Source organism: Phalacrocorax aristotelis, chromosome 2, assembly GCF_949628215.1.
Source record: "Phalacrocorax aristotelis chromosome 2, bGulAri2.1, whole genome shotgun sequence".
NCBI lineage: Eukaryota > Metazoa > Chordata > Aves > Suliformes > Phalacrocoracidae > Phalacrocorax > Phalacrocorax aristotelis.
Genome location: NC_134277.1, coordinates 20,046,619 through 20,062,819, shown reverse-complemented (window position 1 = coordinate 20,062,819; position 16,201 = coordinate 20,046,619). Strand labels below are relative to the sequence as shown.

Below are 16,201 nucleotides of genomic sequence, written 5' to 3'. Positions count from 1 at the left end.
CAGAAGGAGACGGTCGCCTCCCATTCTGATGGAAACCGCTCAAGCCAGCAAACATTTGGCTTCCCGTAAAAAGGAGGGAGGAAGGTTTCAGGTGTCGGGGCACACGCCGACGCCCTGCTAGCAAACCTCTCCACCTGGCTGTGGCAGGAGACCCCTTCCCCGGTGCGGAGCCAGCCGGGGCAATGTGGGAGCGACTTAAAATTAAGCACGTGTAGGACAGGTTTTGGAGGTCTGACTCACAGGAGCGACACGAATAAAGTGCTCTGCTTAGCTTGATGCAGCTATTAGGATTCCTAATAAATATTTATAGCCCCTCACCGGGGAGGTGATTGACAGCACGGGGGCAATCCCTACCCAGCAGCTGCAGGGAGGCAGCCGCCTCGGGGAAAGGACCGGGGAGGAGAGGGTGCAGCGGGTCCGAGCTGCCGCCGCACTCGCGGAGGGGCGTGGGACGGTCCTCGGCACCCCGGAGCTCCCTCCTTGCCCCTTCCCCGCCGCCCCCCGGGGCTGTGGGCATCCCAGGGCAGGGCTCGGCCCATCCCCCGGTGGGACGAGCGGCCTCTGGGCTGGGCTGGGCGGCCCGGCCCGGCTCCCCCCGCGGTGCGGGGAGGGCAGGGCGCTGCCGCAGTGACTGCGGTCCCGCCGAGAGCTGCGGAGCCGCCCGCCCCGCCGCAGCCGGGCTGCCTGCAGGTGAAGAGAAAGTCGTCGGGGGTGCAGAGGCAGAGAGGAGAGGAGACGGGAGGCGGCGGAGGGGGAGGCGCGCTGCCCGCCCTGCGCGCTGCAGCCGGCGGAGCCTCCGCGCCGCCCCCCGGCTCTCCGTGCCCGCCGCATCCCGGCGCTCCGCTCCGCGAAGTGAGTGGTACCCAAAGTTTGCTTTCCCGGGGAAGTGGTAGTGGTGATGGTGGTGGTGGGGTGACCTTGGGGCGGCTGCGTCGCGGGCAAGTGGGGCTGAGCGGGGCGGGGGTCGGCGCTGTGGGGCTGTCTCCCCCTCCCCCGGGCCCTCAGCAAAGTTGGGGAGGCGAAGGGCAGGGCGAGGCGCCCCGGCCCCGGGGGGAGGGGTGGGGGTGCCCGGGGCGGGGGGACACGACGACACCGGCAGCCTCCGCGGGGAGCCGGGCGGGCGGCTTAGCGCTGCGCGGAGACAGGTGGGCTCCGGCGGGCGCGCTGGGGGCGTTCGGTAGCGCCGCATCCTTCGGCTGCTCTGGCTGTCCCTGTGCCTACCTCCGTGTGCTTCTGCTTGTGAGTAAACTTAGGAATGTGTCAAACTTAGAAGTTACTTATTGGTAAACTTGGAGTACCACAAAAATTACTTTTCTACCAAAAATACGAGGTGTGTGTATTGCATGTGTTGACCGTAGTGAGAAGATTTTCACAACAGAATTACTGTGCTCTTTGGAGGAGAAAAAAAAAAAATCCTTTAAGAATGCGCAGTTTGAGTCGGAAGCTTTTCCGTTGCGCCCTGAGGACGAAAGCGCTGCTCTCCAGACATCCCAAGTGCAGGGCCCCCGAGCCTCGACTCGCTGCCCGGCTCGCAGGGACCACCTCGGGGTGGAGGATGCTCAGGGCATGCTTTGCTTCTGTCTTTGTCCATGTGCGTGTCCTGAGGTATGATTTGCTGTCAGCCAAGGGCCAGGTTTTTTCTGCTGCTTCTAGAGTTAATGCAAAACTGTTGTTAACTTCAAGAATAACGGAATTTGGCTTGTCTGTGTGTGGCAAAGTTCAGCCCCCGCCTGCAGTATTGGTGGGCATGGAGATGTAAGTTTCTTAGAATATTTAAATGTCATGTTTAGTGCTTTACATTTTGTGCTGCTGTTTAAAATTGGTCATTCTTAATTAATTTTCATTTTTCTGTTCTTTCTCTGTCCTGATACCCTCAAAATAGTTGTTCTGAGCTCTGCAGATGAGCATTGCGTACTGCCAGGGAAATTACCAGCTGATCATTTGCATGTCTTGCGTTGCTCAGAAAGCCTACGTGGACAGTAGCTTTTTCTTGTTGTGAAAGCATAGTTAGACTATTAGAGCAAGTATTGCACAATGTTAAATACTAAGATGTAAACTTAGAAACTTAAGACAGACTTTCTGCAAGTTAGAGATGAAAATCAAAGCCATATTTATTTATTTATTTATTCTGACCTTGTGAAATGTGCAAAGTGCAGTGAGTATGCAGTGTGTAGAGGTCTGTATCATCTAGCTCTCTAAGAATGACGTCTTTATACAGTGACCAAGGTAGAAGAACTCTGATTAAATATAACAACTTTTTTTCTTAACTGTATGTTTACCAAGAAATATAACCTAATCTCAAATTCTTTTGATAACACCCAAAGTAATGCATGTAGAAAGTTCTATGTGCACAGCTGATCTTGTTGTACATACTGGGTGCAGCATTAATAGTGCATAACTTTCTGCAGGCAGAAGCTAGCTCTGACTTCATACTGTGCGTACCTGGAGCTCTGACTGACTAGCATAGGCCCAAAGATTTTGTATAATGTCATAGTCCAGGCTTGTGGGTTTTAGAGAGCCTTTAACCACAGGTCACTGCAAAATTAGAGGAGGAGTACAAATACTGAGTATTTGTAATGCTTCTGTGCCTGGAACTATATACTGTTTTTCCCTGCATGGCAGATGAATTATTTGAAAACTGTTTTGACAATTTGCTATAGTTCAGAACAGCTATGTTTTCTAAAGCATTCAATGAGCAACAATAAAGCTGCCATTGAAGAAAACTACTGCATCTAGTTCCCCCCCCCCCCCGAAAAAAGCACATTGCCTTTGTATTCCTTTTAATCATGGGTTGTGGGGTTTGGTTTTGTGTGTGGGTTTTTTTTTTTTTAAAAAAAAAAAACAGATGTTCTGAATAGCTAACTTGCTGTCTACCTACTTTTGCTATTTGAAATCGCAATCTCCTGTTTATTGCTTTGTGATGAAATACTGTGCTGTTACTCCATATGTGTAGCTTTTGGTTTAGGCTATAGGAAGAGGTGGGAAAAGGTAGCTTGCCTTTCTTTCTGATATATTCCTAAAGAAGCCAATTCTGGTACGGCAGAATTGTTTCTTGAGAGAATAAATTCATTTCTCTTCATTGAAGGGTAGAGCTTGGCAGCTCTCTAGTGTGGAGTCTTGTGTAACAGCTACAGTGGTTTTGTTGGGGCAAGGATGACGTCTAGGTTGCTGTCGGTAATAGTTTGCATTTTGTAAGGTTGCCCTTAGTTGAACAGCTCTCTTGTGTTTGACTTTTGCTGTGACCTCTTGCTATAAGCAGAAGGAGACAGTTAATGATTTTGAAGCTTGTCTTTCACTCAGAGTTAAGATGAGGAAGTTTAGTTCTAGTTCCTCTTCTAACTCTCAGCCGTGGTTGAATTTTCACTTTTCAAATATTCTTTTGTATCCCTGTGACACTTGGGATTTTTACATCCATATGGAAAAATTTATCCCTGTACTGAGAACCAAAGTACTTAAGGGTTTTTTTATAGATACAAAAGTCTTGAAGATAAAACTGGCTAATTTTCATAATCATTATCTTGATTAATCAGTTGGTGTTTACAGAGGACTGTTAGAAGTCAAGTTACAAGCAGTGAAGAAAGTGATGAGGATAAAGTAGATTATGGGTGGCAAATATGGGACTAAGAAAAAGGACAATGCAATGAAGCAAGAAGCAAAGGACACAAAGCAAGCTGAGAGGGAAGGAACTGAAGAAATAACTGGGAAAGTGGGGTGGAACTAATGTTAGCTGGCAGCAAAAGGGGAAAAATGTGGACTTTCTTTTTCTATTTGACCCATTACTTGTATCAAATTGTAATGAGTTATCAATCTGATGGAGGATGAAAGGGTATTTTTACTTATAATTTCTTATGCTGATCTTGCATTTGGCACTGTTGTGGTGGGCAGAAGCTCAAGCCTGTAGAGAAGAATTGTACCGCGGACCTGACTTAGTTATCTTAGGCCAGTCCTGATAAGTGATAAATTAATTTTGTGTATTACCTCTGTCCTGGGCTCTTCTGTTGAAGTAGTCCATGTGACTGGTTTGTCGTGGTATCTGTACACGTTTGTGCCCCAGCAATGGTTCCAAAACTGGCAACTTGAGCATTCAAAGGGCAGTTGGTGGTAACTGCTTTCCCTCATAAATAGCCTGGCTGGCATGTAAATTGCTGACCTGGGGGTGAAGGCCTTTCTAGTCCATTGCAATTATTTGGGCTGTTGGGCCTCTTCCAGAGCAGTGCTTTCCTGCCAGGCATCGCTGATTCTTTAATTCTGCAAAAAATAAATTGCTTTTCCTTGAATGCATTGTACTGTGGTGCAAAGGGGTATTTTTCTGTCATACCAGAAATCTAAATCCGTCTGACTGAAAAAGGTGAGGTCCTTGGTCTTGATCCAGTGAAGACTTGGGTATAATGCTTGTTATTAAGTTTATCTGTAAGGTTCTCTAGATTTGTATTTATAGATTTGGATTCACTAAAGATGCCTGGGAACTTGTATACATAGTTTAGATATGCAAAACGGCTCTTTTTTTTTTTTTTTGACACAGCTGAATAATAGTGTTTCTTCCATTTTTCATTTAATATGAGCTGGAATTGGCTATATTCTTGAATGCCTCAGAATTAATTAAATAATGGAACAGTAGTTTTTCAATCCAGCATGAAATGAAATAATTCCAAACATGTATACAAAATAAAGGAAAACACTGAGATATTTGCTGCTAACACTGATGTATGCCGCCAGATCTTGGGGTAATAATGTTATTTGTGCCAGGGCAGTGGGTCACGCCAGGAGAAGAAATGGGTTTTGTGGCAAGGACAGAATGGATTGGAACAGTGCAGTGGTCCCTCCAGAAATGTACCTTGATGGTAAAGGTGGGGTTTTTTTTATTTTATTAAGGGGGTATTAAAATGATCAGTTTTTATCCCTTTTGTTCCAGTTTCCTTGAGTGGGGGAAGGGGAACAAACCCTCTTTTAGCTCCCCATTGGAAACCTCTCTGGAAACCATTCACTGACTCATTGGAGTATCACCAAATCACTTGGTACAGTGTTTGAGTCTGTGCAATTTAATGGTAAGTCTGTAAAATCTTGTGGGCCATGGCTGGTTTGTTGTTTGTTTATTTTTTCATACAGCATAGCTTTTGTGTTTGTTACTGTATAGTTTTTTCCCTTGTATCTCTTCCTTCCTCTATAGTATTCTGCATCTTTTTACCTTAGGGCCCGAACTCCCCCTTTCTAAAGTGCAATTTGTGAATGTGTGGGTTTTTTTTTTTTTCTTTTTATGCAGTATAGACTAAAATCATTTTGTGGCTTTTATGAGGTGCAGGGGAAGCTGTTACTTTTCTATGTCCCTTCTTTGAGCATGTTGAAACATAAAACGGTACCTCTGTGGAAGTCAGTAGGAGTTTGGTTGAGAACATCGCAGGGTGGTTGAGGTTGGCAGAGGTCTCTGGAGGTCATCTTGTTTAACCTCCCTGTTAAGGCAGGCTCACCAAGAGCTGGTTGTCCAGGCAGCTTTTGCGCATCTCCAAGGATGAAGATTCTAGAGCATCTCTGGGCATCATGTGCCAGCGCTTAGTCAGTATTGCTAAAAAAGATATGGGTTTCTTTGAAGTGGAATTTTAGAAGAGTCCTTGCAAGCTTTCTCATTGTGGGTGAATGTTTGATGAAGGATGCAACTTAAAACAATCAAACAAACAAAACCACCACAACAAAAACTTACGGGATTTTGCTTGTTGCTGAGATGCTATATATGTCTCTGTGCTGCTCAAACTCACAAAAGTTGGCATTTGACTCTTCAGCTTGCCTGCCTGGTGCTTCCCTTTTATTCAAGTTTTCTTGTGATCTGTATTCCAAAAGAGGGTTTCAGTGTTTCTTGTGCTCATGCTCATTTCCTTTACAAGGATGGAGCAGGAAGCCCTGCTTGCACTACTGGCTAAAGAATTCCTTAACTCTGGAATAATGCAACTTAGCCATGTCAGATTTAGCAGTTCTGGGCAACATGCATCCCAACACACACGTATCCCTCTTGCTCCTTTTTTTTCTGTAGGTGTGATGTTAGAGCTGACCCAGCTGATGCTGGTATTCTCCATCTCTCTGTTCCCATGTCTGGATATGCAGTTCAAACAGTCCTCTCTGTAGCTTGAGTCCCAAGTCTTAGAGCAGATTTTCTAAGGAACAAACAATGCAAACAAAGATATGCATTTATTTATTATTTGCATTTTGTGATGTATTCTTAGAAATTCAAAAATGTTACAGGCTGTGAAATGCATCACTGCATGACTGACATTTCTCGCTCACTTCTGTACTTTCCTTGGAATTCACTGAAACTATATTGCATAAATGCAGTCTTGCTGTGTAACTCGGGGATAATGTACAGCATAATATGCAAGACTGCTTATAATTAGGCATTTACTAACTGTTTTAGAAACTAATTGTGTTACTAAAAGTGAAATGTAGCAGTATTAACTTTTTTCATCATTGGCATACTACTTCCTGTTTAAACCAAATTTTTCTTGCAGTATTGTAGGAAATAGAAAACCCTCTATGAGCATGTCAGAGTCCAGCATTATGTTGCTCTTGGATATTGGGATGCCAGTAGGGAAAAGCTGCAGGGTTCTCTTGGAATCCCATAGAACATGGACTCTCAAGTTAGTTAAGACTGAGTATTGCTTTAGTAACGATGAGTCCTACATTGGAAACTGCATGTCTGGCAAGAGTCTAAATTCTGCAATTAGGAAATATTTTCTATCCTTCATTGTTCAGAGTGTATATGGAGGTTACTTAGAAATGTTTGCTGGAAAAAGTTTTGTAGAATTATTTGTCTTCATTTTGAAATCCGTAAGGATGGATTATATGTATTTGTTACTTAGTCATGGAGTATGCAATTAGTAGTTTGGCTGAACATGTATTATGTATTTAGTGAGGAAATGCTTTCCGTTGTTACATATATTCTAATAAACCATATTTTAGTATGGATAATCCTCTTTTAACATAATTGGAACATGAAGCTAATACTTAAACGTCTTCAGCTTAAAGACTGATGGAGTAGTAGCATGCTACTGTAATATCAGCGAAGCAAAATTGGAGAGAAGCGTGGAGGAGTTGTGTATTATAAACATGACTCTAAGATTTTTTGTACTTTGTCCAGTCCCATTTCTAGCAGTCTCGTTTGTGGTGGTATAGTCATTATAAAGACTTTAATTGGCTAAGAGCTTGCCAGCTTGCATTTGCTAACTATGCTGAAATCCTGGCCAAACTTTTCAAGAGCATGCAGTAATCTGCAGTTGGCTGAGAACAACAGATATAAATAGATGATATGGTGCTGAATTACAATTGATTATTGAAATTCAGCTAGTATGTAATAGATAGCCATAAAAAGGCAATATTGTTTCGCTAATATGGACTTTAAATGAATACAGTCTTTTTTTTTATTTAGCAAAGTTAATGTTTATCATAAAATCTAGCTTATGGTTTCATGACTCTCTGCAAACAAAAATCTTTTGCTGTTCTTGAAAAGAAGAGAGTTGTCATCTACTATCTGGTTGGTTTCCAGTAGGAAGAGTTCGTTATTTTATTTGGGGTTAGGCAAAAGTTGCATGAAGACAGTGTATTTTATACGTAAATTGATTTTAAGCATATTGCTTCAGAAATCAGATTGGAGAAGAACGGTATCTAGCTGATAGTATTTTTCAAAATTATTTGCATTACCTCCTCCCAATAATAAAGAATATTTTGGGCCAGATTGGAACTTCAAAAATGGTAAGATACAAAGTCTTCTTCATGGAATCAGTTTTTAGTAATCTGTGTTTAGCCTCTGAGAGGTACTACCACAGGCTAGAATAACATGAAGGTCAAATTGCATGACATGTTGTGGCATGTATCATAAGGACTCATAGGATAAATGAGGCTGGAAGGAACCTCAGAAGATCTCCAGAGCAGCCTCCTGCTTGCAGCAGGGGAAGCTGTGGTATCAGATCAGGTTGCTGAGGGCTTGATCCAGTCATGTGTTGAAAAACTCCAAGGATGGAGCCTGCAAAACCTCTCAGGGCAACCTGTGCTGCTACTTGACTGTCCTCACAGTGAAAATAGCATTATGAGTTTCTCCAACCTGTATCACTGGTGCGTGCTTCTGTGTTGGATCTTGCTTTCATTGTGTTGCCTAACAGGAGGCTTTGCAATTTGATTTTTAGAAGCAGAGGGTTGGTTCCCTGACTTAGGTGTTTCACCGATGTGCTTGGGCTGTTTCTTTTCCATGCAGAGGAGTTGGGTGCCTCAGAATCCAAGCTAAAACTCACTTTCTGGGGCAGGAGGCACAGAGATCAAGGAAATGCTGAGTGTGGGTTATGTTTGATAGCCTGTCTCCATGGAGCTTAGGCATCTGAGGCAATGCCAAATATCAGGTGTGCGAGAAGTCCAAAGTCTAGCGTTTGCAAAGCAGTGCGTGTGGCCAAGACCAGGACCTAGTTCCTGAAGCTTTGTCGCTTTGTGTTGTGCAGCTAGAAAAGCCAACATTTAGATGTTGACTTACTTCTGCTTCTCTGAAACTTGGAACCTGATTATGAATAGTTCAGGTCATTTTAGGTCAAAGACAAGCAGGGTAGCTGGGAGAACTGTCAGTAGTGTTTCAGGTCAGCATGAGTTCTCCTCTAGTAGGTGTCATGTGAACAGTGATTTAAGGAATTACTACTCTTCAGCCCCTAGTTAGTGCTTCCAGCATCACTTGGCATGAAAATGGGAAAGACATTCAGCAATTGCTAGTGATTGCTTAGCCTAGGCAGGTTTAAACCCACATCTCCTGTATCCTAGTATCTTAAGTTGCTGAGGGCTGTTTATGTGCCTTCCGTTGAAACTCTGCAGCTGCATGAACAAACTTCAACATTCATAGGGGCAGGAAAGCATAAAGCTATTTCCCTTTTTTTTTTTTTTTCTAGTGTGGTGGCAATGATGAGAAAATGGACTGTTGAGCGCTAATGGCACTGAGCTAGAGTTCACTGTCTGCAGTTGCAGTCTCTCAGGCTTTATCTGTTGCTGTAAGTTTCTAACTGCTGCTGTATTCACTAATGGTATTGATGATGAATACATCAGCTGTCAGCATGCTAATAAGCATCATTAACTACTCTCAAAGCAGGTAAATGACACAACTGTTGAAAAGGCAGGGTTTGCACGAAGCCTTGTGTCTGAGCTCCTCTTTTCAGCTCTAATGGATGGAGCTCCATGGGGGAAAACTTGAGGGCAAAGACATGGAGACAGATTAGTCTAAGTGTGAGAGATTCTTCCTTCTGATGTTTGCTTTAATGTTAACAGAGCACCAGCATGCACAGGAATTGTTTGACTTCAGTTGTATTGTTTCGGTGTTTAACAACCCGCAGTTGTTTATTAGTTTCTGATGTTGTTATTGCAATTGCAATATGGCATCTAAAAGTTTCTAAATGATGCAATGAGTGCATTAATTCGATTTTAACTTTGTTTTAACTTAAAGAGTGTATCCCTAATATATGACAACTGTTTCTTCTGCATCTACCTGACAGAGGTCACTGTGCCTTCCTGGGTTACTTGTAGGTACAGATTTACTGGTAGGTTGTTTTCTTTTTTACTGCTTTCAGGGTATGGTCTCATTTATGCTAAATGTTACAAATTTTCGTTTTAAGCCAAGTGTCTCCATGGGTAGATATTAAGATCCTATTACTGTACTTTTTGTATTTTCATAATGCAAGTCTTGTAACCAATTCTGTTATGGGATTCTCTTCATGGTCTCTGGCACAGAGCTTGGTCTCTGGATTGCTCAATAAAGACCAGACTTCTGAATGCTTTATATCATTCACAATAAATTAGACCATTCACTAGCATCCGGTGCAGCAATTAAGTGTTTTAAGCGGGATTTGCTCCTTCGTAGGCAAAAACACTTGCGTTTGTGGGAGGACTGAGAAGAGAATCGGCACGCTTCTGCTGGGAAGGTGAGCTTAAATGGAAGCTGCGGCGCGGGGAGGAGCTCAGCATCCGCTGCCCCTTCTTAAACTCGGGGTTCGTGTGCTCAGGCAAAGGAGAGGCGTGAGCAGGCTGGGCTGCTGCTGAAGCCCTCCTCGGCCACAGGAGGGAGCGCAGCGGCTCCGCGCCGGGTCGCGGGGGCGGCCCTGCCCCGGGGACACCCCCTGCCCCTGCCCCGGGGGGCTGCCCCCTCGCCGCCCGCCGCTCTGGGCGCGGGATGGGACAGGACATCTGTGGCTTAGCTTTCTTATTTGCAGGGCCTTACTCCTAGGGACTTTGGGATCAATGCTATTTTATGCGGCCAACGGAGTTTTAAAGGTTATGTGGGGCGTTGTATGCAGGGCAAGAACAAGAGTCTCTTTCTTGCACAGGCTGCTGGCACGTAGCCGACTTCTAGAGTTGCTGGCAACTTTTAGTGAATGATAAAGTTTTACTTTTCCGTACTAGCTTTATTTTTATGGCTGACATTTTAAAAATTCTGAACAAATATCTGTAAAGGGCACAGAATAAGCTGAAAATTATTAAGATGCAAAGATATGAAGTACAGTGATGTAAATATTTAAAACATAAGTCTCGTTTATCCTTTTGCTTCTCTGGTGGATTATGCTAGTCAGAGACAATCCTGAATGGGGTCCTCGTCGTCCCTCCCCCAGGAACCCCTCATTTTTGCACATTTAACTTCTTGTCTTGCTCTCTTATGCAAGAGGAATTGAGTGAAGGTACTCTTTTATCTCGAAGAATTTTAAGGAATAGCAGAGACCTAAAACATATGAATTTATAATAGCTTCGTAGCTTATCTGATTGCTGAAAATGGTTCTTTCCTTGACTAACTTTCTGACCTCAAGACACCATTGCTAAAAGCAGATGTTCCTGTGCACAGTAGCTAACATACCGCTTGTGCGTGTGTGTGACTTGCCCATCTGCGTGGGGTGTTAGGCCCCTTGGCTTACACCCAAAATGGTGTCAAGGGTGCAGAGGTGTGTGAGGAACAGCATTTGGATGCTTTCATATATCCAAACCAGAAGCTGTTCTTCTTTACTCTTCCATTTGGAGGAATGCATTTCAAGTGGAAAGTATGTTAAGAGCTACTTTTGTTTACAAAAGTGCGCATCATTGCTGAAGAGACTTGGAAGGATTTGAGATCTGCTTGTGCTTTTGCATTAAACAAATTATTTCTGGTGTTTCTGTTCCTTTGCCCTACTGCTACTGTGTCTGTTTCTGCATTTCCCTATCCTACTGCCCCTGTCTGTCCCAGGATGAGTCCTTGAGCCATTGCCTTCCCGCATAGGTAGCTCAAGGTGTGCTCTTCCTTCTGTTCTGTGACTGCAGGCATCATCTCTGCTTGGCCCATGGATGGGAAACACGCTGTGCTACGCAGCTCAATTAGTTAGCTTTAAATAGCCTCGTGTGGCATAACTTGCCCCTCAGCAGAGTCCCCTTCTCTCAGGGCAGCCTATCGGCCGAGGGAGTGAAGCAAAACGTGAAAGCATTGCTAGGCCATAAAAGAACAGGGTGGCTCATGTTTTCTGAGGTGAACAAAGAAGCTTTAATATTTAGAATTTAATTTTATTTGATAATCTCTTCATTCACCATTAAATTAGTGCTCAGTTCTTAGTCACTTTTCTTTGCTCTCTGCATCATGCCATTTAGGAACATGCACTGTGCTCCCCCGTCACAAGGAAAGGAGCATTTTGAGAAGGAGCTGACTCCTGCCTTTGCTTAAACACAAAATTCTGAAATGTTAGTGTGTTTAATGCAAAACTCTTAAGAATTTTAAACCGGCTGAATTTCTATTTTTCTCTTGCTTTTTCTTGATACACTAAGACCTCCAAATCTTGAGCACAGGTTACCTTCCAAATTCTCTTATTTGAAAAGAATTCTCTGGTTCCTATCTGTTTATTTGTTGCCCATTCAGGAAGTTCCATGACCTAAGCGACTATGAAGTTATTAGGATTTCTGCCTCCCACCACAAGACTGGTGTGTTGGGTAAGAAAAACATAGTGTCAAAAAAATCTTGATAAATATTTGAGGGGAAAAAGCTGCTAGATTCCATGTAAATTGAAGCTGAGCGTCTTAGAGGGGAATCAGATATGGAGTGAGAGAGTAGTAGGAAGTATATATTATAAACTGAATAATGTGGCCATATTTGTTTCTAAATGAATAGTTTACTTATAAAAAATTACAGTGGAGATTCGGAATACAGAATTTAACTCGGTTTCATTATGAGGTTTATAATTTGTAGTCTTGAAGCTCCAGCACAAGGAGCCAGGTCATATGAGAATTTTAATTGTTTAAGAAATATTTTCTTCCAATGGAGAAATCTTCAAACTATGAATCATGAATTCAGTGAATGCCCCAAACAGAACATGAAGACGATCTAAGATGATATTTTAAGAAACAGTAGTCTCCCGGATCAAACTCCTTTTTCTGTAGGTAAAGAAAACATTTATGACTTTTTAATACTTGTGATTTGTGATAATCAGTGTTCCTCACACAAAAGGATGTATGAGCAGTATCAGCTAATAACCCAGGTCTTTGATTGTCACGTGTAGTTTTACTTTAAATGTTATGAGTTGTCATTTGCCAGTCTGGGATTAAATTAAATCTATGAACTAATTAAAGAAACCAAACCAAACCCAACGAAACATCAAGATCTGAAACCCAAACCAAAAACCCTGGAAGAACTGCAGACTGAAGAGAAGTTTAGGACTGCAATATTTTCTTGTCATATGGTATTTGGGAAACCTGAGCTTTCCCGAAGTTGAATCTTTATATGATACAGCGTTCCTCTGAAAATTTATTAGGGATGTAAATGAAGTGTGTTGCTCAGAATTTTGCATGAAGGGTTCACCAGAAGAGTAATTTTCAAGCCTAGCAGAGCTATTCTGAACCACTGGGGGTGTGGGTGTGGGTGTGTGAGTGGTTTAGTTTTGTTTGGTTGCTTTTTTAAAAATTATTTTGTTATTCAGGACCCCTTATTTAAAATGACACTCTAACAAAGTCCTTAAATCAGGCCAATAAATGTTGATGGCCAAACTTGTAATACTTCACTCTAATATTTCATTATTACATTTCATTCTTCTTTAATTTCAGAAGCACTGTATCTGCAAACAAAGGTGTCTAGTATAGTTTATAACCAAAATGTATATGTTTGCAACTGGGTATGTTTATATATATATAAAAGGAGCTGTACATCTTTCATTTTGTCTTGTAATGCAAATATATTGACACTTTATCTACAAATTTATTTTGGATTTACGGTATTACTAATTTGAAAAGTGGAGCTATCAAACATCATGAACAAATATTTTGAAGGTGCAGAAACTTTTTTTTTTTTTTACTTTTTAGGAATTAAGTAAGCATAACGAGGCTCTAAGAAAGAATTAAATGACCCCTCCCTCCTTGGTTTGGCCTACCTTAATTCTCTCATAGAGCTTTCCTTGAGAGCCTGCTGCCTGCAACACCTTCCCATCCCAAAGTTAACCATCTCTCCCTTGTGGAAGGTAGTGAGGGATCTTGGTGAGGTCATTTGGGGAGGAAGTCAGGATGCCTAAAGTCAGTTTGTGGAAGGCTGCTTGAGCTCCTGCTACTGGGGATTGAAGGGTACCGTGTCAATCCCACTGCCTGAGAGTAAATAGGTGGTTCAGTTCATATAATGCATAACATGTCAGCTTTAAAGTTGAGACTGAGTTCATGTTTATTCCTTTGAATGTTTCTTATTAAAAAAAATGAAGAGTAATTATCTGTAGTGGCACGCTAAATAAAATACTTTTTTTCCTCTTCAGAAACACTTTTTCCCTGGAGTATTCAGTGGCAGGGGCAAAGCAGTTTCTGTCTTCAGAGAATATGATTTCTTTCCTGGCCCTGCTTTTTCACTGAACTTTTATCTTGCTAAAACGAATATTTTACGATTAAGAACACTTGGTCACATCTGGTACTTCTCGAAAATGGTTGCTTTTCCAAGAATAGCATGCAAACATGAAATCAGAATTGCAAGCAGATGTTTGCTAATATGGCCATAGATAACCTTTCAGCTTCATGCTTAATTTTCATAAATAGCCATCTGTAAAGAATGCAGATTAATAGAGAACAGCGATAATCTCTGTCACTGTTAATGTTAACTTTACTGTGTTGCTGATGATGTACTTGTTACTATAAAATAGCATTATTTATTGTATAAAATTGTCAGCTGCTGTTGTCAGAAAAGTGACATTATGTCACTGCTTTTTTACAACCTGTCACTGCTTTTTTACAACCTGTCACAGCTTGCTTTTTCTCTCTCCCCCCCGCTTGGTTAAAGGACACAAGATGACTACCTGGGTTAACAAGATTGCTAATTATGGCTTAATTCTTCCACCCATCTACATATTATTTGTCAGAGTGCTGCAGAATGGAGGGACTTTCTACTTTCTGGCTTTTTTATTTTCCCTTTGCGTTTTCAGCGAGCTCGGTGTGGCTCCTGTAGCAGGGCTAGCAAAATGGGGTATTGACTTCCTTGACTGCTGGCCTTGAAGAAGCACATTTAAGCTTATTAAAAAGAAAAGAATCTGTTCATAAGGCAGGCCAGTATCCTTTGGTTCTCTTCTTATATTATTCCCCTTTTAAGTTGTATTTAGTTTTGGATAGTTCCACTTACAGATGTAGCTGACAATAGTTTTCCGTTACTGAAAGGTCTGTCACTGCTGGAGCAGGAGACAAAGGCGTAAGCTGGGCTGCCCAGTGCTTGTGCACTTCTGGAAGGGTCCCTGTCACAGTGGCACCTTAATTGGTGGCACAATGTAGTCAGATGCCATCAAAGGGAAGGCATGACATGGGACGATGTCAGAAACATCCCTTAAGCAATAAGAGTCATGGGGTCTGGATGCTCTAAGCATAAGGCGACTTCCATTTGCTTTCTGCTGAGGTACCCAGTACATCATGTCTTTAGTGCAGCTCTTGGTAGTGTTTTGGGAGTTTAGGATGAGGGTAACTGCTTGTGCATCTGAAAAATAAGTGTTGGCAGAGGCAAGTTTGGAGAGGAATGTGAATTACCAGATCTGCTTGCACAAAGGATGAACCTTGTAAGGGAGGAGTGTGAAGTACATCGGTGTGGTGCTGCCTGGGCTGTGCCGCTGGCTGGACCCTGTAGACACCTCCCCTGGCTCCAGAAAGCTGTGCTCGATGGTGGAGCTGCACGGCTTAGCAGGACTGGTCAGGAACTGGGCAGTTGGGGAAGGGAGAGGTGGGTTAAGTGCCAAAACAGGGTTGATGTGGGAAAACGACACACCTGTCAAAGGTGTATGGGTTTTGGGTTTTTTTGGTGTGGGTTTTTTTGTTTGGTGTTTTTTACAGTCTAGAAAATTTGAAACATCTCACTTGATGAGAATATTGATATTCCTCAGAAACAGAGATGCACGTGAGCATAGAAACTACATCTCAGCATCCTGATCTGTAGATGATGTAGAAGAACTGTTTGGGGAAAATAGCACAGAGCTGAGACTTTGTTAGAGCATCGCTTGCATTATAGTTGAAATAGCTTCAAAAAGAAGCTAACAATTAAAATAAGTTCAGAAGCAGAAAAGCCTTGCAGGCATTAGGGAAGGCATAGTAGAGGCTTATGTGTTAACAAAATATCCCCACCTAGAATATTATTTTACATCCCCTGTTCTCTAGTTAGCTCCCTTGGTAATTTACAAATGGAAAATAAAATTTACAATTATAGCTGATTAGATATTATGAGTTCTCCACAAAGCCTGTTTGTGTTCCGTATGCAATTATTACAGAGTTGCTGGGCACAACTTGGTAGTTGAATTTGAGTTATCTTTTGTGTTTGAGCAATTTAGCCTCTTCTGTTTTGTATGAAGGATGAACTGTGTTCTCCTTTAACTACAGCAATCTTTGGATAAAGGATATTATATGATATTTTAACCAGTCATTCTTTTCCAAATTTATAGTGAAAATTAACCTAATTTAATCAAGGATAGCCTATACAAAAGGTTTTGATTATGCCAGTTGTGATTGTGTAGACTGCATTCAGGTTTAAATAAGTAGTGTTGCCATCCTTAATTTGGAAGACACAAACCTAGTGCCCTCTCTGGCTCCTCTTCCTTCTCCTGGCTCACTTACCTGTATGTGTTCAAGTACATCAGCCCTTTTAATCCTAGATAGGAATCTGTGGTTCTTGTTAATGGATTGTCTAAGCTTGTTCTGAAAAATGCCACTTGCGAGTCTTGATGTTGATGTTGGAGGCAATATGGAAGCG

At 42.3% G+C, this 16,201-nt stretch overlaps 1 protein-coding gene across 1 annotated transcript in view; it reads left to right on the top strand.

Annotated features, from left to right (window-relative positions):
- Nucleotides 1-622: 622 nt before the first annotated feature.
- The window catches only part of KIAA1217 (KIAA1217 ortholog), a 371,380-nt gene continuing 355,801 nt past the window's right edge, over nucleotides 623-16,201 (top strand). Inside the window, exon 1 of the mRNA XM_075082645.1 lies at nucleotides 623-852. The gene's annotated coding sequence lies outside the window, so the exon portion shown is untranslated. The remainder of the gene's footprint in view (nucleotides 853-16,201) is intronic.